The sequence below is a fragment of the Oryctolagus cuniculus genome, chromosome 17 (assembly GCF_964237555.1).
Source record: "Oryctolagus cuniculus chromosome 17, mOryCun1.1, whole genome shotgun sequence".
Taxonomy (NCBI): Eukaryota; Metazoa; Chordata; class Mammalia; order Lagomorpha; family Leporidae; genus Oryctolagus; species Oryctolagus cuniculus.
Genome location: NC_091448.1, coordinates 18,486,212 through 18,511,798, shown reverse-complemented (window position 1 = coordinate 18,511,798; position 25,587 = coordinate 18,486,212). Strand labels below are relative to the sequence as shown.

The window sequence follows — 25,587 nt, the reverse complement described above, 5'->3', positions numbered from 1 at the left end:
CTCGTTGCTCTGTGAGTGATGTCCAAGCGAGAGCTCTGGGGCCGCGCCAGGCTTGCGAGTCCTGGGCGCCTTCAGGACATCTGTGTGTGTTGAAGGGTGTGGTGAACTTCTGAGAAGATCTCAAAATCAGAGCCGTGCGAGGGGACTTGAGAAAGTCCGTGGAAAAGTCACACTCTCTTTAGATTCCGTTCTCGCGTGAACTCAGAAGCCGGCGGTGTCTGGCTTGACTTCAGAAGTAAGTCCCCAGGTGGATGTCCTGGGGAGCCAGACAGCAGGAAGCCGTGTGCTCCAGGTGGGCTCCTGCCTGTTGTCAATTACACGGGGCAGCTCCCAAGGGGTTTTTTTTGGCCCCGGTGCTGTCAGCCTGTGGGAGCAGCCCCACAGAGACCCTGCCAACTGAGCCCTCGTCCGGTAGACAGCAAACGTCTGGTGGGCCGTTTGCCGCCACAGAGGGCGTTTGGTTCCTCATTTTGGTTCTGCTGTGGAACACTGACTCCTTTGTGATCTGCCCAGAGTGTTTGTGTAGCATTTCATGCTGAGAAGAGGGCCTGTGCCCGTGGGTTACGCAGCCCTCGGCAACGTTCTGATTGTTTCTGCTGAAAGATAACAGTCGGTGCCTGACCAGGGTCTGGGGAAACGGGAAAAGAGGTGAGAGCTTTCCCGGCGTTCTTTGTGTTGCTGCTGGCACCTCCTGAGAGCAGTGTCATCCCTGGAGCCTGTGCAGTCGCTGTTGGGTTTCCTGCCTCAGTAGACAGCACGTGGGCCTTTCTCGGGCCTGCCTCCCGGCCGGAGGGCTGCCAGTCCCCTCTGCGTCGGCTTGACAGGTGCTCTTTCTGTCGCAAAGTTCAGATGTCTTGAAGCTGAATTCAGTCTGAAATGCAAGGTCCCGGTCAGCTCGCTTCTCCTCCAGGCTGTTGGCCTACCTCAGCTCAAAGCTGGTGTTGACTTTTTTTTTTCCTGGCAAAAGGTTAAAATGCAAGTAAAATTCTGCTTTCATGATTAATAAGTCACTACCGCAGTTGTGTCTGATGCTTCCTGTTTGCCCCATTTTAGTATTTCAGTTAAACTGGAAACACCTGTGCATGATGGGCACTTTTGATGGCCCTGGTGTGAAATGGGTGGAAGGGTGAGGGGAGTTACATGCCGGTGGATTCGGGGATCCCTGAGGATGTCGGCCCTTGCGGCTCTGCACACCAGGACCCAAGGAAGGGAACGGAAGGGGGCTGGGCATCTCTGAGGCGCAGGGGAGTTTTTAGAGCGGTGCACGTGTGAGAGCTTCATTTGCTTGCTGAGCCGGGCTGCGGTGCTGAGAGTGGCAGCTTAGAAACGGAAGGCCAAGGCGCAGGGCGAACGTTGCAGGAGAGCGCCTCGAGGATGGGGCCTTGCTCCTGGGCTGGTCCTGTTGCCTGAGATTGCGGCCTTCTTTGTACTAGAGTTTCCATGTCTTCTCTTGTCTTTTACATCCTTTAATCCCTTGAAATTATGTGACACCCGGAGCGATCTGTAGCCAGTCTTTGTATTTTCTCACAGTACTCAGGTGAAGAAAACAAGGACAAAGGTCAGACAAGTTAAGCCTGGGGAAGAGAAATAAAGTAGAGGAGATATGAAATCATTTTTTTTTTTTTTTTTTTTTTAATTTTTATTTACTTGGAGAGACAGAGAGAAAGGTCTTTCCTCCACTGGTTCACTTCCATCCGCAACAGCCGGAGCGGAAATCAGTGTCTTGCCCCGGGTCCAAGCCCACTTTCCTTGACAGCCAGGTCACTGTCTTTTCTGCCTTGCTCATGCAAGGGTATGGGTTTTCCCCTCAAAACATGTCAACTTGGAACATAACTAAACCAGGATAGTAGCTTTATCTAATTATTGTAATAACCAATGATTAGTATCAATTATCATCAATTATTCATGGATATTAATTGCTAATTAATAAAACGCTAAAAAATAAATTGCCTGTCCTCTGGACAGATCCGTCTGAGCCCATTGTCCAGACTCAGAAACGGAAGCAGAGAGGTCGAGTGGTTTGTCTGGAGCAGTAGAGCGAGTCCACGGTGTCCCCCACAGCGGAGGGGATTTAGGCGGCCAGCTCGGACAGACCTGGTGGGACGCAGGTGTGCCCTCGGGCACTCACCTCCTCCTCCGAGCGTGGGCAGCTTGTCCATCTGTGGGTCAGGAATGTCTGGGGCAGCGAGCGGGTCTGATGCACTGAGCTCAGCGCCTTGCACACTGACACAGCACCGCGGGGCGCAGTGGCTGTGGCTGGTGGCGGCAGTGATGGCAGTAGCAAGCGCTGCCGGTTACTGTGCTGTGACTAGATGTGTTTTCTGTGCGCTGATGTCAAGAAGAGGCCTGCTCTAGACAGGACAGTCATTTCCTCAGCAGCACCTCCAAGGGGGACAGTTCTCCAGTCTGGAGCCTTTAGCTGTCAGGGGCCCCCTGTCTTAGACCAAAGACTGCCGTCACCACACTGCAGGTGAGCCTAAGAAGGCCCGGGCTCGCCCAGAGTTGATCTCAGCGCCAGCACCCTCAGCAGCCTCCAGGACCCCAAGCCACAGCAGAGCTGGGCCTCTTTGGGGCTCCTTTGTGTCCTGCACGTGGTTAAGTAGGCCCTGGCTGTAACTCTGAAGATGCGAGGCAGCTGAGAATCCCGCTTCAGCTCTAAAGCAGCAAGGACTTGTCGTCTAGAGGCCTAGGTGGCAACCTTTGGTGCTGTAGGGTTAGGTTCCCACCACCATGTGGCCCCCTCTGCTCCCCGCCTTCTCTCCTGTGAGCGTGTCTCAGTGAGCTCATCTCCAGTGCCAGGTCTGGAACCCTGGGTCTACACTCGGGGACGTGCAGATTTCCCTTTAAATCTCACAGGAAAAAAAAAAAGTTTCATAAGATATTTTAAATTCATTTTCCTCCTTACCACGAAACAAAAATACAGGCTCCCACCAGGCTGATGTTCCCTTTAAATAACATTTTGTTGTCTCTTGAGTAAGCTGTCTTGATGGCCAAAGAGTCATTTCTAAAGTGAACCTAGTTTTTAGAAAAAATAGATCACCGGATGTCAAGCCCCATGTGCAGCTCAGTTCAGATGAAAATGAAAGCACAGGCCTGGAGCGCACTCAGCCCGTGCCTCCAGACGGGAGGTGAGAAGCTGTGTGTCTGGACCCCGCTCACACAGAGCATTTGTAGGTGTCTTAGTCATTTTCCAAGCGCCTTGCTTAGGTGAGCAGAGCGCTTTCTCTAGAAGGTGAGTCACTCAGGCAGGGCTGTAGGTGACAGGTGGTTTGCTCCCTAGCACAGTTGCAGAGGAAGTCCTGAGCAGAGCTGGTGGAGAAGCCGACTGCCGAAGACCACCCCCTTCTAGCACTAGGGCTTGGGGGCAGGGGCAGGAAGCACAGGAGGCTCCCTAGGCTTGCTGCCAACAAATCCCCTTAGGAGCTCATGTGGACAAGGGCCCTGAGCCCAGCACAGTGCCAGTGCACTCCTGAGCCCGGCCACCTCCAGCAAAGACAGTGGCTCGCTTCCAGTGACAGTCAGCGAAGCAGCAGAGGGGAGCTTTGGCCCCAGGGAGCTGGGAAATCCCTTGGCAGGGAGCAGAGAGAAACAAGCTGTACTTTGGTGCGAAGACCTTTGGGGGAACCCTTTGCCACCTGCCTTCCTTTTAGCCACCTGAAGAGGTTCTGAAGAGCTCCAGCGACTGGGGTGTGGGTAGGTTAAACCCTGGATCTCAGGAAGCATTTAGAACGCCAAGCCTGCCACCACTCGGCTGTCTGCACTTCTAGGGCTCATGTTTGGATTCAGAAAGCAGCAGTGGGGGAACTCCTGAGCCATCCCTTCCCAGTTTCTGGTGGCTCTGTGTTCTGCTGACCCTGCTCCCTCAAAAGCCACGATCAGGTATCCATCAAGACAGAGGTTTTTTTCAGACTCTGTGCTCTGTCCTGGTGTATTTGCTGAGCTGGACTGCTGTTGATCAGAGCATCCTACCTGTGTCCAGGGTCACCCACAAGGCAGACTTTACTGGAGCTGAAGCAGAAGGACCACTATTCCCTTGCAAGGGATCCTGTTTGCTCTCTCTGTCACAGACCCCTCCCCAACCCCAGTACGTACAGCCGATCAGTCTGGGCTAACCAGTACTCCCTTCAGGCTGATGTGGCTAAAGACCGTCTTCACCACTCAGAAAGAGCAGTTAGAGGGGTGGGCGTTTGGCACAGCGGTTAAGATGCTGCCTGTAATGCCAGCATCCCATATCGGAATGTCTGGGTTTGAGTCCTGCTCTGCTCCTGAGTCCAGCTTCGTGCTAATGTGCACTCTGATAGGCAACGGGTGATGGCTCAAGTATGTAGGTCCCTGCCATATGTGGGAGACTCGGGTTGAGTTCTTGGCTCATGGTTTTGGCCTGGCCCAGACCCAGGTGTTGAAGGCATTTGGGAAGTGAACCAGTGGATGGGAGATTCTCTCTCTCTCTCTCTCTCTCTCTCTCTCAGTTCCTTTCAAATAAATTTTAAAAATTAACAAAAAAGAAAGCTCTTAAATTACACACTGGAAAGCCGGTGCCGCAGCTCACTAGGCTAATCCTCCGCCTGCAGCGCCGGCACCCTGGGTTCTAGTCCCGGTTGGGGTGCCGGATTCTGTCCCGGTGGCTCCTCTTCCAGTCCACCTCTCTGCTGTGGCCCAGGAAGGCAGTGGAGGATGGCCCAAGTACTTGGGCCCTGCACCTGCATGGGAGACCAGGAGGAAGCACCTGGCTCCTGGCTTCAGATTGGCGCAGCGCACCAGCCGTAGCAGCCATATGGGGGGTGAACCAATGGAAGGAAGACCTTTCTCTCTGTCTGTCTCTCACTGTCTAACTCTGCCTGTCAAAAAAAAAAAAAAAAAAAAATTACATACTGGGAGTGATCATTAGCCTTTACAAAGTCCTGTATTTTGTAAAAGAGAAATGGCCTGAGAAAGCCGAATGAGGTGCCACGCTGCACACTGGTTAATGGCGGCGCCGGACTAACCCCCGGCTCCTCTCACTGTGCTCTGCTGCCACTGAACAAAGGACCTACTCCCGCAGCGGGAACTTTATTTTATTAAGCAGCTCCTCCCTCTGTCCTCCTGTCATGACCCCATCCCAGCCTTTCTACGACCTCTGCCAGGCCTGGAAAGGGTGGAGCCAGTGCAGCTGCTGCTGTGCATCAAGGGAAAGTCAACACAGAGCTGTTTACTTGACGCTTTCTTGTACCATGGAGTTCAGTCAAAAGTGGTCAAGGTTGATAAGAAAATACAACTCTGGGCATGGTTACCCGGAAGTCTCAAAGGTTGCCTGTGTTTGCAGGGCGCTTTCCTACCTCGACAAGCAGTGTCTTACCCCAAGTGGGCATTCAGTAACTAGTAATGATTGACAGCAAGGATCCAAACCCACTGGACACCAGGAAGCTCTCGCGCACCTTTCTTCCGCTGAGGAAGGGACATTTTGCCCACATCATGCAAGTGGCCAGAGGAGCCAGAGGCGGGCGCCGTCCCAGCTGGATCTGCCTGGCTTCTCTCAGTGAATGGATCCTCCTGGAGCGAGATGTCCCGCCTGAGTGGTGGCTCCCTGTCGGTATAAAGGGCTCTTCTGCTGACATTGGCCTTCACTTCGCTGCACCAGAACTAGTCTTCTGGTTCTTGCTAGGTATAGTTGGGAGGAAAAGGAAAATTAACCAGGCTCCAGTGAGGATGTGATTGCCAGTTAGAATTGCAGGTGGAGTCCTTTGGCCCAGGGAGTTAATTGGAAGAACCAGGTTCCTGGAGCCCGTGCCCAGCAGTCCCAGCTGGCAGGTGCTGTGTGCTTTGAGAGCTTTCCAGAGATATGTGTAAAAGAGATTCATGTACCAGCCCCTGCCTGGCATGTTTATGCAAATCAGCCTGGATGGATTGAGCCCAATTCAGAAGGGTCATCTTCTCAAGTGATTGGAAATAATTGACGGTCCAAGTCAGCACTTAAGAAAGGAATCAAATGGGATGGCTCAGCAGCCAGCCTGTGGGACACCTTCTTGATGGGGTACAATCAGAATGCGGTTATCACACTGTGACCCCTGTGTGCAAGGAGCTGGCACACCTGTCCCCAGAGCTGGGCAGTGACTAGACAGTGTGAACTGCGTCACTCGCCAGCCAGATCTCAGAGCCCACAGCAGTCATTGTTCCTCAGGAGTGTGCTAGCCATTCTTTCACTCAGCAGTTGTCACATGTGTTAGATGTGCCAGGTCTGCCAGGTGCTAAAATAGACAAACAGGCCCCTACTTAAGATGGTTCGACTTCATGACAGTGCGAAAACAATGCACATTCAGTAGCAACTATAGTTCACATTTGAATTCAGATCTTTTCCGGAGCTGGTGTACTGTACAGTCTCGTCTTCTTGTGGTGCTGGGTGGCCGCTGTGCTCAGTCACCCCACAGTCTTGAGGGGAAGCAGCTGACACACTCCAGGGTGCTGTGTTGTCAAGCTGTGAGGTTCAGCATCCAGGTGTATTCAAGGTACATTCAACCTCTGATGGGTTTACTGGCATGCAACCCCATCGTAAGTGGAGGAACATCTGTAAAAGCAAGTACAGCTAAGGCACTGCCCTCAAGGAGTTTGCCAAGGCAAGGGAAAGAGGGACAGGAAAGCAGGCACATGACAGGTACTGCTGCATCGGCGCCTTGGCTATGGGAGCTGCAGGGGCCAAGGAAGGCACTGCAGCCCCATCTTCCCCCACTCAAGGTGGAGCCCACCTCCCAGTCTGCAGTCTGATCCAGAGCACCCTCACATTTCTCTTACCCTGGGGTCTTGTACCACTGTCAGCTTGGAGTAAAAGCTTGATCGTAATCTGGAAACCAGTGCTCTGGGGAAAGGCGTGCATTTTCAGAAGTGCTGTCAATAGAATGTACTCAAACACAGGCCAGAGTAGAAGCAGGTAATAAGAGGCTAGCTGTGAAAGACAAGGCCAATTTCTCCTGACCTTCTCTGCTAAATCTTCAAGAAGCCCTTTTTGGGGTTAGTGCTGTGGCATAGCAGGTGAAGCCACCGCCTACAGGGCCGGCGTCCCATATGGGTGCCACTTCAAGTCCTGGCTGCTCCACTTCCAGTCCAGCTCTCTGCTAATGCACCTGGGAAAGCAGTGGAGAATGGCCCAAGTGCTTGTCTCCCTGTACCCATGTGGGAGACCCAGAAGAAGCTCCTGGCTTCAGCCTGCCTCAACCCCTGCTGTTGCAGCCATTTGGGGAGTTGAACCAGTGAATGGAAGACCTCTCTGTCTGTCTCTCAAATAAATCAATAAAATCCTAAAAAAAAAAAAAAAAAAAGAGGCGGGGGCCCTTTCAAGGGTGACAGCAGTGAAACTTCATCAGCCTTGGACGCCGTCCCACTCTTGCAGGCTAGCACTCAAACCCGGACTTCTCCGCTAGCCTTGCTGGCTCGAGAGAGGACGGGGGAGCCACAGGCTGTTTGTGGTTTACTTTCCTTTACCAAGGAATTGATCTGAGATCTGAGTATTCCCTGTCACAGCCCACATGCCAAACCTTTTCCTCCCTTGCTAGGGGAAGGCAAGCCTATGACCCCTGATCATCAAGGGGTAGGTTAAATGCCACTCATGTCCTCAAGCCTGCCACTCAGCCAGTTTGTCATGGTGTACGGGGCAGCCTCTGAAACTAGGTCATGGTGAGGGTTCCACTGCTGGAGGGCGGAGCTGCACCGTGTGCTTCCTTCCATCTCCCCCAAGCATTGGAAGTCTTCCGTGGAAAGCCGAGTCTCTGGGTTTCTTGTTTATTCTGAAGTTCCTCAAACTAGTTCCTCAATTTCAGAACCAGTCACAGTGACTACAATGAACTTGAAGCCTCCTCCCTTACTGGGAGGCTGAACCTGCCTCGTTTCGTCTCCTAATACTAGAAGACCCTGTTTGAACCAGTCCTACCTGTGAAAGCCAGGTCTAGAGACCCAGAAAAGAGGACTGGGTTGGATTTCAGTGGGGTCAACTACAGCCTCGGGAACTATCCTATCTGAAAAGGTTAAATGAGGAGAGTTACTTTTCACAGGCAAAACTTTGCTTGCAATGATGACCTCAAGGCTTGGCAAGATCACCAAGTGCGTTTTGATTTATCAGAGAACTGCTTGTGTTTGACGAGGACAGTGTGCACTGTAATCTTTGGAAATTAGTCATCATTGAGTGGTAGTTACTGTAGCCCCCCACATCTAAATATTCAGTTACACAAAATACCCTGCTTGCAGATTTCAGTGACATTTGACATCTTTCATGTGTAACGTATGAAGAAAATTCCTTGCTGCTTACTGCATAAAATGAAGTGAACTTGTGGTGGGGTTTCGTTGTTTTGTTCTATGTACTTGTACATTCCAATTCTATATTGCCCTCTGCGGATCGGTGATGCCTCTTGTGGCATCTTTTGTGTTTGCTCATGGCCCTTTTCCTGAAGGATCTGAAAGTTAGATTGAAAGTGTCTTTGTCAGGGCCAGCACTGTGGCGTAGTAGGTTAAGCCTCTGCCTGCAGTGCCAGCATCCATATTGGTACCAGTTCAGCTGCTCCACTTCCAATCCCACTCCCTGCTAATGGGCTGAGAAAGCAGTCGAAGATGGCCCAAGTCCTTGGGCCCCTGCATCTGCATGGGAGACCTGGAAGAAGCTCCTGGCTTCAGATCCAGCCATTGCAGACATTTGGGGAGTAAACCAGCAAATGGAAGACCTGTCTCTCCCTCTGTTGTCTGTTAACTCTGCCTCTCAAATAAGTAAATACATCTTTTAAAAAATGCCATTGTCACACTTTAAAAAAATAAAACATTTATTTGAAAGGCAGAATTACAGAGAGGGAGAGACACAGAGAGAGACCTTCTGTCTGCTGTTTTACTCCCCGAAATGGCCACAACATCCAGGGCTGGGCGAGGCTGAATCCAGGAGGCAGGAACTCTATCCACGTCTCTCACATGAGTGGCAGGGGCCCAAATACTTAGGCCATCTTCCACTGCTTTCCCAGCTGCATTAGCAGAGAGCTGAATCAGAAGCAGAGCAGCTCGGACTCAAATCAGCACTCATATGGGATGTTGGCATCTTAGGTGGCAATTTAATCAGCCTGCGCTGCAACACCAGTCCCTGTCACACTTGTCTTTTAAAGTTTATCAAAAGTTGTATATCACTGACCTGGAGACAAAGTACTGTGATAATATTTATGAAGGTAGCACTTGATCCTCAAGGCTTTGTTGTAAAAGAACAGTAAAATAGGTTCAAGAAGCCTAGAACTAGGCTTTTAAAATGAATGGCAAGGGGCTGATGCTGTGGCATAGCGGGTAAAGCTGTCACCTGCAGTGCTGGCATCCCATATGGGTGCTGGTTCAAGTCCTGGCTACTCCACTTCTGATCCAGCTCTCTGCTATGGCCTGGGAAAGCAGTAGAAGATGGTCCAAATCCTTGGGCCCCTGCACTCACATGGGAGACCCTGAAGAAGCTCCCAGCTTCGCATCAGCCCAGCTGCAGCTGTTGTGGCCATTTGAGGAGTGAACCAGTGGGTGGAAGACCTGTCTCTCCCTCTCTCTGCCTCTGCCTCTATGTAGCTCTGCCTTTCAAATAAATAAATAAATCTAAATTGGGGGGGGGGGGTGTGTGGCGAATTCAAACTTTGTAATTAACCCTTAGAAGGGCCCAGCTACACTGAGCATGCGTGGGCTAAGGAACACACGCGTGGCTCAAGGCCAGCTTGGAGTCCTTGCTCCCCATTGTCATTTTAAAGTTGCTTCTCCTCCCCACCCCCCACACCCCCGAACATTGGCTGGCTCTCTTCATGCTTCCTAATTAAGTTGCTTCCTCCTGGGCCAGTCCCTGGGTTTCTCACTAACAAATCTTTGGCTTGTGACAGCTTCTGCATTTGGGTCCCAATTTTTGAAGCTTAGATCATTTGAAAGTGAATACAGTGTCATGGCTAAGAGTATGGGCTTTGACATAAAAGTCCCATGTGCAAAGCTTGCTGATGCCACTTCCCTGCAAGGCAGCCTTGGGCAAATTCCTTGTCCTGCTGAGCCTTGGTTTCTTCCTTCATAGAAAGGGAATAGTTCTGGTGACTTACGGCGGAGTTGTGAGGATCCAAGCTATAATTCACACATTGCCTAATATGCAGCAAACCACAATGGATGCCATTATTGATTTGCATCGCTGTTGACAACCAGCATGTAATTAAGTGTATACAGATAGCAGTAGATTGTGGAAAATACTCAAAGCTGACCAGAGGACGACTCGTTTCCGTGCTGGCTGCCGAGGAATGGTGGGTGCCGGGTCATCATGCACCAGCCATGGAGGTGCAGGCTGCTCAGACGTGCAGAAGGCCCTTCAGGGGACATGCTTGTGAGCTGTCCTTTTCTTGCTGACAGCCCTCTGTCCCTCTGCTCTCGGGATTCTCCCCCTCCTCCTCTGTCAGTGTCTGCTCCAGACTTTTCCTTCCGATGCTAGGGTCGCCCGTGAGAGCTGTGGGGGGTGGGCTTCAACTCTGAAGAGTGGGCAGGACCCTCACCTTGTCATAGCTTCCACTCCCTGGGGCTTGCGCTGACATATACAGAGCAGGTGCCTAGTCTCTGCCAGGCACTGCATCAGATGAGTTCATGGAAATGCATATCATAATGAAGCTGCATGGATTTAAAATTTTTTGCACCAAAAAAAATCTTTTAGTTTCATTTTTCCATGAACTTTTTTTTTTTAAAGATTTATTTCTTTGAAAGGCAGAGAAAGAGAACTTTCATACACTGGTTTGCTTTCTACATGCCACAATAGCCAGGACTGGGCCAGCTCGAAGCCAGGAGCCAGGAACTCCATCTGAATTTCCCTTGAGGGTTGCAGAGGCCTAAATACTTGGGCCATCTCCCGCTGCCTTTCCAGGTGCATTACTAGCAGGGAGCTGGATCGGAAGCAGAACAGTCAGGACTCTAACCTGTGGTCCCATATGGGATGTTGGTATCACAGGTGGTGGCTTAACCCACTGTGCCACAGCACGGAGCCTTCCTCACACTTTTGAAGTACTCTCGTTTTATTTAAACCTGTTTCTTGGAGTTAATCATCCTATAAAATCTTATTCTGTAAGTTTGAGGATAGTCTTGTACAGATAAGACACCTAAGTCTGGAGTTAAGTGGCCTTCCCTGGTCAGACGTCAGAGTGTTGAGAAACTAAGATTCAGACTCCAAGGCCCTGCTGCTATGTAACTGGACGGCCATCTCTTGGCTGTGTGAAGTGTAGGAGGGAATCCCCCCAAGGAGCCTCCTCATCTAAAGATCACCGTGGGGTTCCTCCATCATTGACTTATCCATCTACCTACTCTTCTCTCCAACTAGATTACAAGCACCTTGAAGGCAAGGATAGTGTCTTTCCGGCAAGTAACAGCCACAGGGTTTGGGGACCACCTGTTTAGTGTTGCCTACTCGCTGACACACAGCACCAGCAGGAAGGAGAGCCCACTGGCAGAGACCCGCCTAGAAATTCTGTCCCAGGGAGGCACCACCTGGAAGTACAGTGACACAGAGATGTGCATAAAGGAGTTTATGCAGTATCACTTACAAGTGAAAAATTGGAAACAAAGTCCATGTGTTGAAGAAGTGACTAAATGCTTAAAAGTCCTGGGAGGTACCCCTGTGTGGAACTGGGTGGCTTGCGTCCTTGAGTTGGTCTCACAGAGCCAGGAGGAGGGAGTGGTGTGGGACTGACTTCTGGGTTCTGTAGCTTTATGTGGACTGCTTGCTTCTTTAATGAACAAGTATTGTTTTTGTAGTTTTCAAAAGCAGTTTTTGTTTAAAAAAAAAAAAACGGGATCAGAGAATATAAATAAGGAAGGTAGGAGAGGCTAGCCAATCTTGCTTCCTTTGGGTTTCCCGGATTGGGACCAACCTTCCAATCCTACCCCTTCAACGGCAGCAGAAGAGGGGGGCTGGTCTTCTCTCTGGTCCAGTTCTGCTGTGTTACTCATCTTTATGGGGTCCCTAATGCCAAGAGCACCCCTTGGACCCCCTAGGGCAGGCCTGTAAAACTGCTGCAAACGTTTGCCGTTGGATGATTATAAATAAAAGCAAGGAAGTGATGACCATTGGAGGCAGGGTGGTTGGTGGAGCCTCTGGGGTCACAACCAATGAAACTCGCCATTCCCTGGGGAGAACAAGAAAGGGAGTGAAATGAAAACCAAAACCAGGAGGGCCGGGCGCCCAGCTCCAGTCCTCTGTGCTAGTGGCCCGGCTGCCGCAGCTCAGTGACCACCTCCAAGGTTCTGGGGAGGTTTCCAGGGTGGAGAGGGGGGCGGGGAGGTTGGCTCAGCACGTGTTTATTAGACTCCGCTCTTGGGCCATCTTCTACTGCTTTCCCAGCCGCATTAGCAGAGAGCTGAATCAGAAGCAGAGCAGCTCGGACTCAAATCAGCACTCAGATGGGATGTTGGCATCTTAGGTGGCAATTTAATCAGCCTGCACTACAACACCAGTCCCTGTCACACTTGTCTTTTATTTTTATTTTTTTTAACTAATTTATTTATTTATTGACAGGCAGAGTGGATAGTGAGAGAAAGTGGAAGTGCAGAAAATATTAGAACGGCTATAAGCTTGACACCAAGAGAGGATCATTGCTGCATGTGTCTGCATTTTTATGAAGGTTGATGTAATATACAGACACATACCATGTGGGGTCACACTGTTTAATAATATTTATTTGAGTGGCCAGCACTGTGGCATAGCGGGTAAAGCTGCCGCCTGCAGTGCCGGCATCCCATATGGGCGCTGGTTCAGGTCCTGGCTGCTCCACTTCTGATCCAGCTCTCTGCTATGGCCTGGGAAAGCAGTAGAAGATGGCCCAAGTCCTTGGGCCCCTGCACGTGTGTGGGAGATCCAGAAGAAGCTCCTGGCTCCTGGTTTTTGATAGGTCCAGCTCCAGTTGGGCCATTTGAGTAGTAAACCAGCAGATGGAAGACATTTCTCTCTCTCTCTTACTCTCTCTCTTGCTCGCTCTCTCTGCCTTTGCCTCTCTGTAACTCTGCCCTTCAAAATAAATAAATAAATCTTTAAAAAATATTTATTTGAAAGGCAGAGAGCTCCCATTCCCTGGTTTGCCCTCAGTGGCTAAGGGAGCTGAATCCGGGAGCCAGGAGCTCAATCCAGATCTCCCATCTGGGTGACAGGAACCCAGTCACTTGAGCCACTGCTGCTGCCTCCCAAGGTCTGCATTAGTAGGAACTTAGAGTTAGGAGCTGCAGCCAGAAGTCAAAATGTTAAGCACTCCCATATGGGATGTAGGTGCCCCAACCCCTAGCCCAAATGCCTGCCCTGGCTTATACAAGAATGATCTTTCTCCTATAATTGGACATTTTTGTTCCAGTTTCTTACTGTTACAAAAAAATGCTAAGAACATCTTTGGTTACACACCTGTTTCTGTTTGTTCTGTGTGTGGATTGCAGTCTGTGAGTTGTGCACACAAAATGGGGCTGTCCTCTCTTGGTGTGATGCTTCATCGTCCAGCGCTGTTTCACCTGGAAAGAGGACAGCAGGTGCCGCAGTGGTCAGGAAAGGAGCCATCAGAGTGGTAGAGCTGTTGGAGAGGCTTCCTGGAGGCAGAAGGCCAGAGCCCCACCTCTGAAGGACGAACAGGAAGCAGAGCATGGCCTGTGGGGAGACCTGTAGAGCTGAGTGCCAGGGGTTGTGGAGAGAGCAGGCAGGCCAGAGCCAAACCCTGTGTTTAGGGAAGCACTGGTCAGATAGATTATGGACCACAGACTTGGGACTGGGCCCATGAGCAGTGCAGAGCCAGCAGATGTCTTTGAGCTTGAGGTGGTCTTGAGGATTCACTCAGCATCAGTGTAGGATGGGCAGAGGCCAGGGAGCAGCTGGCAGAAGGTAGGAACCATTCTTACAGAATAGATGCCTTGGGCCTCTGACAGGGCCTCGTCGGTAGCCGTGACTGTGATTTGGGACTAGCAGACCTTGTTCACCACGTGGTGGGAGTTGGAAGACAGCATAAATTACTTACTCCACAAATTTTATTTACCCTGAAGTCAGACCTGTGGAACTGGTGGCGAGACTGAGTTTTTGTGGGCAAGTCAGGTTTCTTTTGTGTAGTTGATCTGTAAGATTTGAGTGATTAATATGCCTTCACATTTCATATCCTTTAATGGGAAATGCTCCCTCAGAAGTGGCTCTCTTGGGAAGCTGGCTCTAAGCCAACCAGGGAAGCAGGTTTCGAGGTTCTCCCAGCTGCATGGCACTCACAGGGCCCTGGTGCTGCCCCTCCCTCCTCCTTCCCACGTCTGTTGCTAGGTTCCAGCCATCACAGGCCCACTCTGTCTTCCTGCCCAAGGGAAAGAATTGAGCAAGCTTCCCAAAGGCCTGTGACTTGTGACATTGCCAGCCCCATCGGGTGAAGGATCCCACAGCCATAGCACCGTTTTCATTTAATGTCCAGCAGGTGTCCCTACCCTGTAGGTTCTCCATCTGCAACCCTGTCCCCAAGAACCTGGGAGGAATCCAGTTGATACCCACCTGGCTCTTCCAAGAATTTAAACCCTAGGGGTATGTGAGGACCAAGTGCATTCCCATGATCTCATACCTGGGCCTCACCTCCCACAGTTGCCTGACTTAAGCTTTGCCCTCCAGCAGCTGGAAGCTGTGTGTCCTCCATACACTCACCTTAGGGCCCTACCCTTTGCTGACCCCTCTATCTAGAACACCCTCTTCTTTTTCTTGGACAATTCTTGCCCACCCCTGAGCCTCCTTCCAGAAGCTTTTCCTGCCCCCTCTGCCCCTGGCTGGGTTAGGTGTCCCTCTGTGTGTTCCCCTGTGCGTGCTGCCTGCCTGTCTTTGTCTTTGCATGCCTCTGCTTATAGAGTGTGTGTGTGTGTGTGTGTGTGTGTGTGTTTGTGTTTCCCCCAGGGACTGCATGGTTTTCCTCAGTGCAGCCAGCAGGCCAAGTGCACACTCAAGGTTCCTGCTTTAGGACAGGACACCAGAAGCCGCCACCTTCTCACATAAAACTTCAACCTGCCTGCAGTCATTGGACCGTGAGGCTCTTTACAGCGTGCCTGTAAGGCATCTTTTTTTTTTTTTTTTTTTTTTTTTTTTTTTTTTTTTTTTTTTTTTTTTTGACAGCCAGAGTTAGACAGTGAGAGAGAGAGACAGAGAGAAAGGTCTTCCTTTTTCCGTTGGTTCACCCCCCAAGTGGCCGCTACGGCCAGCGTGTTGCAGCCGGCATGCTGCACCGATCTGAAGCCAGGAGGGGGTGCTTCCTCCTGGTCTCCCATGGGGTGCAGGGCCCAAGCACTTGGGCCATCCTCCACTGCACTCCCGGGCCACAGCAGAGAGCTGGCCTGGAAGAGGGGCAACCGGGACAGAATCCGGCGCCCCAACCGGGTCCAGAACCCGGAGTGCCGGCGCTGCAGGCGGAGGATTAGCCTTGTGAGCCGCGGCGCCGGCCCTGTAAGGCGTCATTAACATCTTTTTGCCCCAAGTGTTCTGTCCAATGTGAATGCAACATGTTTTTGGTTAGTCTTGACCTAGCATATCTCTTTCCTTCCCTTTGTTTTCAGCCTTTCCGTATAATTCTATTTTGTTTCTTTTAATCAAAAAGAATCCTATCTCTCTCTCTTTTTTTTTTTTTTTTGGCAAATTTTTCTTAAAAAACGATTGATTTTAAAGGCAGAATGACAGAGTGAGGGAGGGAGAGACAGAGAGATCTTCTATCTGTTGATTTACTCCCCACATGGCCGCAATGGCTGAGGCTGGGCCAGGCCAAAGCCAGGAACTTGGAACTCCACCTGTATCTCCCACATAGGAGGCAGGAGCCCAACAGCTTGGGCCATCTCCTCTGCTACTTTCCCAGACACATTAGCAGGGAGCTGGGTTGGAAGTAGAGCTGCCAGGACTCAAACCAGTGCTCATGTGGGATGCCTGCGTCCCAGGCAGCAGTTTAACCCACTGGCCCTGATGATGTGCTTTTTAATTTATTCATGTATATTGTGTAATGATACATTAGCATTTTACTTATTTCTGCCACCTTAACTTGTGTTCTCATTTATTGTCCCTTTTTCTTCTTTTTCATTCTTCTCTCGCCTTCTACTAGAGTGGCATGGTTTTCTTTTCTGTTTTTCCTTCGTTACCCTTCTGGTTTGGAAACTGAGTTGAGTTTTGCTTTTTATTTTTTTAAGACTATTTACAGCTGGCGCCGAAGCTCACTAGGCTAATCCTCTGTCTTGCAACGCCGGCACACCGGGTTCTAGTCCCGGTCGGGGCGCCGGATTCTGTCCCGGTTGCCCCTCTTCCAGGCCAGCTCTCTGCTGTGGCCCGGGAGTGCAGTGGAGGATGGCCCAAGTGCTTGGGCCCTGCACCCCATGGGAGACCAGGATAAGTACCTGGCTCCTGCCATCGGATCAGCGCGGTGCGCCGGCGCGCGCCAGCCGCAGCGGCCACTTGGGGGGTGAACCAACGGCAAAAGGAAGACCTTTCTCTCTGTCTCTCTCTCTCTCTCACTATCCACTCTGCCTGTCAAAAAAAAAAAAAAAAAAGACTTTATTTACTTATTTGAGAGGTACAGTTACTGACAAAGAGAGGAAGAGACAGAGAGAGAGGTCTTCCATCCTCTGGTTCCCTCCCCAAGTGGCTGCAATGGCCGAAGCTGAGCTGATCTGAAGCCAGGAGACAGGAGCTTTTTCCGAGTCTCCCACATGTGTACAGGAGCCCAGACACTTGGGCCATCTTCTGCTGTCTTCCCAGGCCATAGCAGAGAGCTGGATCGGAAGAGGAGAGCTGGGACTCAAACATGTACCCATGTGAGATGCTGGCACCACAGGCAGAGGGTTAGCCTACACTACACAGCACTGGCCTCTGCATTTCTATTCTTCTAGTAGTCACATTTAAATTTTAACATCCATACTTAACTATAATTTTTTAAAGACTTATTTATTTATTTGAAAGTCAGAGTTACACAGAGAAGGAGTGGTAGAGAGAGAGAGAGGTCTTCCATCCACTGGATCACTCTCCAGCTGGCCACAATCGCAGGAGCTGGGCCAATCCGAACCGAAATGGAGCTGCTGGGACTTGAACCAGCACCCATATGGGATGCTGGCACTGCAGGCAGCGGCTTTACCCGCTATGCCACAGCACCAGCCCCCTTAACTATAGTTTTTAAATGAAATTTAAACATTTACATGTGTCAGGTCCTCAAAAAGGCAAGGATCTTATTGCTCTTTACCCATCAAACAGCCTGTTCCACCCTTCTTCCTTGTTTTGGTTTTAGTGCTCTAAAATAGTTTAAGCTAATTTTTATGTCCGATTGTTAGTTAAGCTGACCGACATATTGCGTCACTTGCTGTGCCCACCATTGTTTCTTGCATCCCATTTCTTTCCTGTGGTCTTCTTTTCTCCTTTCCAGAGCACACCCTTCAGGGGTTCTGTTAGTGAAGATAGCATTGCTTACCTGGAACTCCTCTTTGTGTATGAATCTGTTGTGTGTGGATTCTTTGGTTGTTTTAAGAACACAAAATGACCTGTTAAAACTAACCAAATGGGGCCAGCATTGTGGCATGATGGGTTAGGCTGCCACCTGCAGTGCTGGCATCCCATATTGGCACCAGTTTGAGTCCCAGCTGCTCCATTTCCGATCCAGCTCTCTGCTAATGTGCCCAGGAAAGCAGTAGAAGATGGCCCAAGTGCTTGGGCCCCTGCACCCATGTGGGAGACCCAGAAGAAGCTCCTGGCTCCTGACTTCAGCCTGTCCAGCCCTGGCCATTGCAGCCATTTAGGGAGTGAACCAGTGGATGGAAGATACCTTCCTTTCTCTCTCTCTCTCTCTCTCTCTCTCTCTCTCTCTCTCTCTGTAACTCTGACTTTCAAATAAATAAATATTTAAAATCTAATCAAGTTAAAAATCATAGGAGACTGGCACTGTGGCACAGCAGGTTAAAGCCCCAGCCTGCAGCACCAGCATCTCATATGGGTGTCAGTTCGAGTCCCAGCTGCTCCTCATCTGATCCAGCTCTCTGCTATGGCCTTGGAAAGCAGTAGGAGATGGCCCAACTCCTTGGGGCCCTGCACCCATGTGGGAGACCCAGAAGAAGCTCCTGGTTCCTGGCTCTGGATCAGTTCAGCTCTGGCTGTTGCAGTCGTTTGAGGAGTGAACCAGTGGAATGGAAGACCTCTCTCTCTCTGGCTCTACCTCTCTCTGTAACTCTCTGTCTTTCAAATAAATAAAATAACACTTTTAAAAAAAAATCATAATATCCCAGGAGCTTGTACTGGTGGAGCTCAGCTAAGTGTCTGACACACTTATCGCTGGTTCAGCCCTTCCCAGCCCGGCCCCGTCTTCTTTGGTTCTTGTGCTTCTTGCCTGCAGTCTGAGAAGCCATTCCCAGCAGCAGCAGATGGACAGCTCCTGGGGCTGGATTAGGGGCAGTGATCCTGCTCAGGCCCTCATGTTACAGGTACTTCTGCCAAGAAACTTTTATTCTAGAAAGGAACCAGAGACCCTTGGGACCCAGGGGAATGGGTCGTTTGTATCCTGGCTTGAGTCCTAAACCCGTGTCAGATGCTCTAGCTGTATAACTGAGCCTCATTTGTTCTTGTTGCTACCTTCCCTGAGCCTCAGTTTCTTCATCTGTAAAATAGGAATGATGTCGCCAGCTTGCGGGGCTGTCATGCGGTGCCTCAGTAATGATGCAGATAGAGTACTTAGTGCAGCACCCAGCACACAGATGTTTATGAATGGTAGTGGTTATTGCATCCCCTGGCACTTAGCAGGCAGTCATTGAACACTTGAGTGAAAGCAGGAGCTGCCACCAAAGACTTAGTTGAGGGGCTGGCGCTGTGGCATAGCAGGTAAAGCAGCCGCCTTCAGTGCCGACATCCCATATGGGCTCTGGTTGGAGTTCCAGCTGCTCCACTTCCAATCCAGCTCTCTGCTATGGCCTGAGAAACCAGTAGAAGATGGCCCAAGTCCTTGGGCCCCTGCACCCACATGGGAGACCTGGAAGAAGCTCCTGGCTCCTGGCTTCGGATCGGCACAGCTCCAGCCACTGCAGCCAGTTGGGGAGTGAACCAGAGAATGGAAGGGAACCAGCGGATGGAAGACCTCTCTCTCCCTCCCTCCCTCCCTCCTTCTCTCTGTGTGTAACTCTGACTTTCAAATAAATAAATAAATCTTTAAAAAAAAAAAAAGACTTGGTTGAGGGGATGTTGTCTTAGAGGATGGGTGAGATTCGGGTGGGCATTCATAATGGAGGGGGCGTTCCCTGTGAGAGGAGCAGGTGAGCGAAGGAAGTCACAGGCTTGCCCACTCCCCCGTGCAGGCACGCGAAGGGCCCTGTCTGAAACAGAGCTGGGAGTGTGGGTTCAGGCAGGGCAGAAAGGGGAGCCAGGGCTGGGTGTGTGTGGAAACCTCTGGTCTGCCTGGCCAGGTGGCTGCTTTGCCAGGCAGCTCTTCTGCCCAGCGCTGCCCTTGGTTCCCCTTCCTGCACAGGCTCTCGATCTTGATAGGCAGCGGCTTGCCCAGTGTGACCTGGTGGCCAGGCAAGCTAAAGGCTTAAAAGAGGAAGCATCAGGATGAGATTGGTTTTCAACCCACATCTTATTAAGGAAGTTGAGTCATTCTGCTTCTGCTGTTTATCCCCCCGGGCATTCAGAGCAGTACAAGTCTTTACTTCCAGATGTGATCCATCTCCGTCATGAGAGATCGCTCAGGCCCTCAGTGTACAGTTTTGAGATGGGCCTGTGAGACAGATTCCTGTTTCCTCTGCATGTATGGAAGATCAAGTCTTGGGGAAGGCTCTGAACACAGTGACCATGTGGTGCTGTGACAGGGAGGCCTGTCATTTCAGGGGTGGCTCTAGCAGCCTCACGACAGGCGAGGGAGTAAACATTTATTTGGCATCTTTGTTGGCCAAGCAAACCATTGGCTCTTCCTATACTTTCTCTCCCTCAAAATAACTCTGAAGAAGCTAAGAGAAGAAACTCAGAGAAGTGGCCTTGCTCAAGGTTTTTATGTTTTTTTTTTTTTCCTTTTTTTTTTTAAGATTTATTTATTTATTTGAAAGTCAGAGTTACACAGAGAGAGGAGAGGCAGAGAGAGAGAGAGGTCTTTCATCCACTGGTTCACTCCCCAGTTGGCCGCAACAGCTGGAGCTGTGCTGATCTGAAGCCAGGAGCCTCTTCAGGGTCTCCCACGTGGGTACAGGAGCCCAAGGACTTGGGCCATCTTCTTCTGCTTTCTCTGGCCATAGCAGAGAGCTGGATCGGAAATGAAGCAGCCGGGACTCCAACCTGCGCCCATATGGGATGCCAGCACTTCAGCCAGGGCGTTAACATGCTGTACCACAGCACTGGCCTGATGGTTTTTTTCTTTTGATGTTTATTTATTTATTTGAAAGGCGGAGAGAGAATCTTCCATCTACTAGTTCACTCCCCTCAAATAACCCCAACAGCTGGAACTGCACCAGGCCAATGCAAGGAGCCAGGAACTCCATCTGGTTTCCCAGGTGGGTGGCCATCACCTGCTGGCTCCTAGGTGCATTAGCAGGAAGCCAGATCAGAAGTGGAGGAGCCAAGACTTGGACCTGCACTCCTGTATGGGATGCCGCGGTGTCCCAGGTGGCGGCTTAACCCATTGAGCCACAGCACCTACCTCTGTTCAAGTTTAGATACAGTCTCCGGAAGTGGCAGCCTGAGTTCAGCCTTACCTCTTACTTGTTGCTTGTTTTGTTGTTTAATTTTTATTTATCTATTTGAGAAATGGAGTACCTATCCACTGGTTCATTCCACAGACGCCTACAATGTCTAAAGCTGGGAGCTAAGAACTCAATCCAGGTCTCCCACATAAGTAGCAGGACCCAATTGCTTGAATCATCATCAGTTGCCTTCCAGGGTGCACATTAGCAGGGAGCTGGAATCGGACGCTGAGCTGGACTTGAACCCAGTTACTCCAATACCGTGTAGTGATTTTAGCATGCTACTGAGATAGCCCAGATAAGTGGTGGCAGGTGCTCAGTAAATATTGACAGTTCTTGTTCTGGATTGGAGTCCCCAGCCTGCAGATATTCCCAACAAATCTGTTACATCCTGGCAACTAGGAGAAACCTCACAAGATTCCCTAGGCCGCTGGTCTCCAGACCGTTGCCTCAAAGGCCTAGGATTCCACAGGGGTCCTTGGTGAGTGGAGGGAGGTAGGTGAAAGCCCTTGTCCACCTCCTCTGCCAGAGCAGCTGTTTCTAACAGGAACCTCATGCCACTTGCACACTTCTAGATCTTTCACGGGTGTTTTGGGGGTTGAGCTATGATTTCATTTGACAAAAATGGTCCCACTGCTCTTTTGTTTAAAAGTTGCCAAGGCTGGAGCCCGTAACTTCTGGATACTTGCCTGGCGTTTTCATGGTACTGTGTTCCCTGAAACAGGGAACTGAAATGTATGCATCTGAGGAAGGGTATCATCTTGGAAGAACAACATGAGAGCATGACTTCTGCACCTTTCAATGAATCAGAAACTTGTTTAGCCAGGCTCTACTCCTGTGCTGGAATCCTAGGAACAGAAATTGTGTGGTTGGAGAAAAATTGGCTCTCACAGCCTTAGCCCACTGTCCAGTGGGACTCCTGCAGTAATGGGAAAGTTCTTTATCTGCATCGTCCAGTATGGGAGCCGGTGTAACAGAGCTACTGGCTTTTAAATTGTCTCTGATTTTAATTCAATGTAAATAGCCACATGTTGCTACTGGCTACCATTTTGGACAGTGTCACCTTAGAGGCTGGAGCAGGGGTCAGATGTCAGCCCCTGGCCTCTTGGTATCAGAATCATCCCAAGAACTTGTCAGAAGTACAGATTCTGGGCCTCTTGCCCAGTGCCTGTGATTCAGCAGGTCTAGGATGAGCGCGTTCCAAGCCCTCGCCTGGTGACTCTAACTGGCAGTTGGGTTGGAAGCTGCTGTGTGAGAGCCCTGACTTCCAGGGACACTGGGGAACGGCAGGCCCTTGGAGAGAGTGTTAAATGCTGTGGCTCTCTTCCCTGGAAAAACACAGTTGCATTTAGTTGCTGGGGCTCACAGACCTCCCCAAAGCCAGGCTAGGAATGAATAGACCCAGGCCATCCCTGGGCATTCTGCGGGGGTCGAGGAGGCACCGTGGGGAGGGAGCAGGCGGTATATAGCACTGAGTGAATTCTGCTCTGCTGTCTTCCTCTTTAGTTTCCACAGGCTTGTGGGTAAGCTGGATGAGTTTGACTGTTGCCACTGTGCACGTCTTCAGCTCTGATACAGAGAGCAGGGGCTGAATGCATTTGAGGCCTGAGTGGAGTCTGGGAGAGTGTCCAGGCTGAGTAATGGTCCAGGATCTTGATTGGCTTTCAAAAGCAGAGGCAGAACTGGCTCCCACTTAGTCCTCACTCCCCACATGCTGCCGGAGAGCGACAGGGCTGTGAGCTGGGCAGAAGGCCTGGGCCAAAGCCCAGGGCTGGGGAGACCACCTGGCCAGCACCTGGGCCTAATGCAGAACGCTGAGTTTTGAAGACCAGAACCCACATGGAAGTGGGAACGGAGGGAAGCATCAAGCGTGGAGGAGAGCTGCTCAGGCCAAGGTGTCCCCAGAATAGCCTCTTGAACTTGGAGGCTATCAGAGAGGGTCTGAGTCAGCGTCACGTGGCACAGGAAAGCCAGTTGCAGGAGAAGTGTCACAGCTCCTGGGCTGTGATTCTGTGCGCTTGGGAGGTGAGGGTCAGCTTGCTTGCCCCACGTCCTTCACAGGCCCAGCTGCCATCTGCCGGGTCAGCTTCTCTGCAGCCTCCTTGCTGCTCTGCCTGCCCAGCTGTTGGATGAATCATCAGGGAGGCGCAGAGGAGACTGAGCTCAGCTCCTGAGCCTCAACTCCTCCAGAGAGAGGAGAGCCTAGCGAGGTCACAGAGAGAGGATCAGGGCGAGGCCAGCTGCCCAGCCAGACTCCAGGATGAAAGCTGGCTCCTGCGTGTGCCCCACAGCCCGTCTCGAGGAGTCCTAGCCCGGGACCAAGCATCCAGAACACGGGCGGGCCCTGCCGGGCAGAGCCAGGCTGTCGGAGCCTGAGCACAGCCGCGTGTCTCGGAGCAGCCCGTGGCCTCGTTCTTCTTTCATCAGAGGAGCTTGCTCTCCATGCTGGGCACTCCCGGTCCTCCTGTCTGAGGGTCGTGGAGAAGCACTCTTCCGCCTGCTTGTCTTGCCACTGCCCCGCTGTGCTGTAGACAGGGCTGCCCCATGTGCAGGGCCCTCAGGAGACTTGGGGAGTGAGTGGGCAGCACAGCACAGGTCCTGGCCCTGCTCTCCCGTACCTGGGCTGGTGACCTTGGGGACGCCTCCACTTCCTAAAGCCTCAGGCTCTTCAAATAAGGTTGAGACAGTTGAAGCGCATCAGGCTGTCTGTGAGCACACACCTCTAGCACGGGTCGATGTGGTGGTTTTGTTGGTTTGTTTGCGCAATCTCATTTCCCCTGGTAAAGAGGCTGAGCCAGGTAGGAGCTACTTGTGGGCCTTAGACCCGTTCTTGTTTGGTGGGGTATGTGTGTGCAAGTGTGACTCCAAGACACACAAGCTGCCTTGGAGGCCTTCTGCCCAGTTATAGCCATCAGAACGCCTCTTAGACGAGCTGAGACCCTCGAGGAACAGTGAGGCTGCCTACTCACTGCGCAGCACCTGGCCTTCAGCACCAAATGCGAGCATCCCTGCTGGGTGCTGGAGTGCTGGAGTTCAAAGCCAGGAGGTCCCTGGAGGCAGAGCTGTAAGGAACAAATCTAAATTTGTTTAAATTTACACCCCCCACAGCCACCCCAAGCATGGCCAGAAAAGATAAGGAGGGCAGATTGAGTGGGAAGAAGTCCTCGGCCTTCTGTGTCCCGTTAACCTGTAGGCCTGAGGGCGCAAGGCCAGGGGCGCTAGAGGTGTGGCTTGCTGAGGTCTGCCCAGGAGCAAACAGCAGCCATCCGGGTGCAGCAGGGAAGACCACACCTGAGACCCGCCATTGTCAGTATCGTCAGGATCTCAGGATCGTTAAAAACCTGCTTGCATTTGGTGCCTTCTCAGTCTTGGTCTGAAACAAGTCACACCCCATAGGAGCCCTGCCCTTGAGAAAGTCGCAGTCTTTAAAAAGGTTTCTGAATGGTAGCGATCAGAGATGGGTGTGGTTCTCCTTCGTGACAGCTCTACCTGCTGTTTGAACGGGATTGCCAGTACGCGCCGTATCCAGAAGGAGGCCAGTTCTTGTGCTTTGTGCTCATGTTTGTAGAGGTGTAGGTAGGTGTGGGGGTCTCTGATACAAATTACTGCTAACCTTGCCTGAAAAAAAAATGACAGTTGGGAAGCTTTCAGCCATGAGCTTGACCTTCGAGAAGGAAACTTGTCAGTCCGGCTGGAGAGCCACAAGCAGATGCATCTTGGGAAAGGGGCCCAGGGCTGAGCATGCTGAGTTCTAGGTCATGTAAAACATAAATACACACATGTACACATACACACGCACACGCAGCGTATATCTGCCTCCTGCTCAGGGGCAAAACCTAATCCTCATTCTCTCACTTGGAGAAAAGTCACTGTGGACAGTGTAGACATGTCCTCTAAGAAGGCAAGACTTCTGCAGGGTCAGTGAGGTGATGGTCTTGGGGGATGGGGCTCAGCGCCCTGTCCCAGGGAAGCAAAGCGGCCTTCCTATGAGCCATTAGCAAAGCAGGGAGGAACACACCGAGGTGTTTGTGTTGTCGTGTGCTGGAGGGAGTGGGCTCTGCTCCTCCTTGTCGGCCCAGAGGAAGAGTCTGTTCATGTCGAGGCGAGACTAGCGCTGTGCCACATGAAACATGTAGATGTTGAGAGATTGACTCTTTTACCATTCAGGCTGTTTGAAGGATCAGTACATGTGGCCTAAAGTGGCAGAGACCTGGGGCGGGCATTTGGCACGGTGATTAAGATGCCACTTAATTCCATATCAGTGCCTGAGAAGTCCTGGTTCCACTCCTGATTCCAGCTTCCTGCTAATGTGCACCTTGGGAGACAACAGGTGATGGCTCAAGTCCTTGGGTCCCTGCCATCCATGTAGGTTACTGGGATTGAGTTAATGCACCTGGCTTTAGCCCAGCCCAACCCAAACTGTTGTGGGCATTTGGGGAGTGAACCAGCACAAAGAAGTTCTCTGCCTGTCTCTCTGCCTTTCACATAAATAAAGATTTTAAGAGTAGCAGGGCTGGTGCTGTGGAGTAGTAGGCTAAGCCTCTGTCTGCGGTGCCGGCTTCCCATATGGGCGCTGGTTCAGGTCCCAGCTGCTCCTCTTCTGATCCATCTCTCTGCTATGGCCTGGGAAAGCAGTGGGAGACCTAAAGGAAGCTCCTGGCCCCTGGCTTCAGATAGGTGCAGCTCTGGCCGTTGCGACCATTTGGGGAGTGAACCAGTGGATGGAAGATCTCCCTCTTTCTCTGTCTCTCTCCCTTTCTCTGTCTGTAACTCTACTTCTCAAATAAGTAAATACAATTTTTTTTTTGACAGGCAGAGTGGACAGTGAGAGGGAGAGAGACAGAGAGAAACGTCTTTCTTTTCCGTTGGTTCACCCCCGCAGTGGCCGCTCCAGCGGCGCGCTGCGGCCGGTGCACCACGCCAATCCGAAGGCAG

The 25,587-nt window shown here is 51.3% G+C and overlaps 1 protein-coding gene across 2 annotated transcripts in view; it reads left to right on the top strand.

Annotated features, from left to right (window-relative positions):
* MAP3K14 (mitogen-activated protein kinase kinase kinase 14) overlaps window positions 1–25,587 on the top strand; it is a 48,380-nt gene that overhangs the window by 1,671 nt on the left and 21,122 nt on the right. The gene's annotated exons all lie outside the window — the stretch shown is intronic.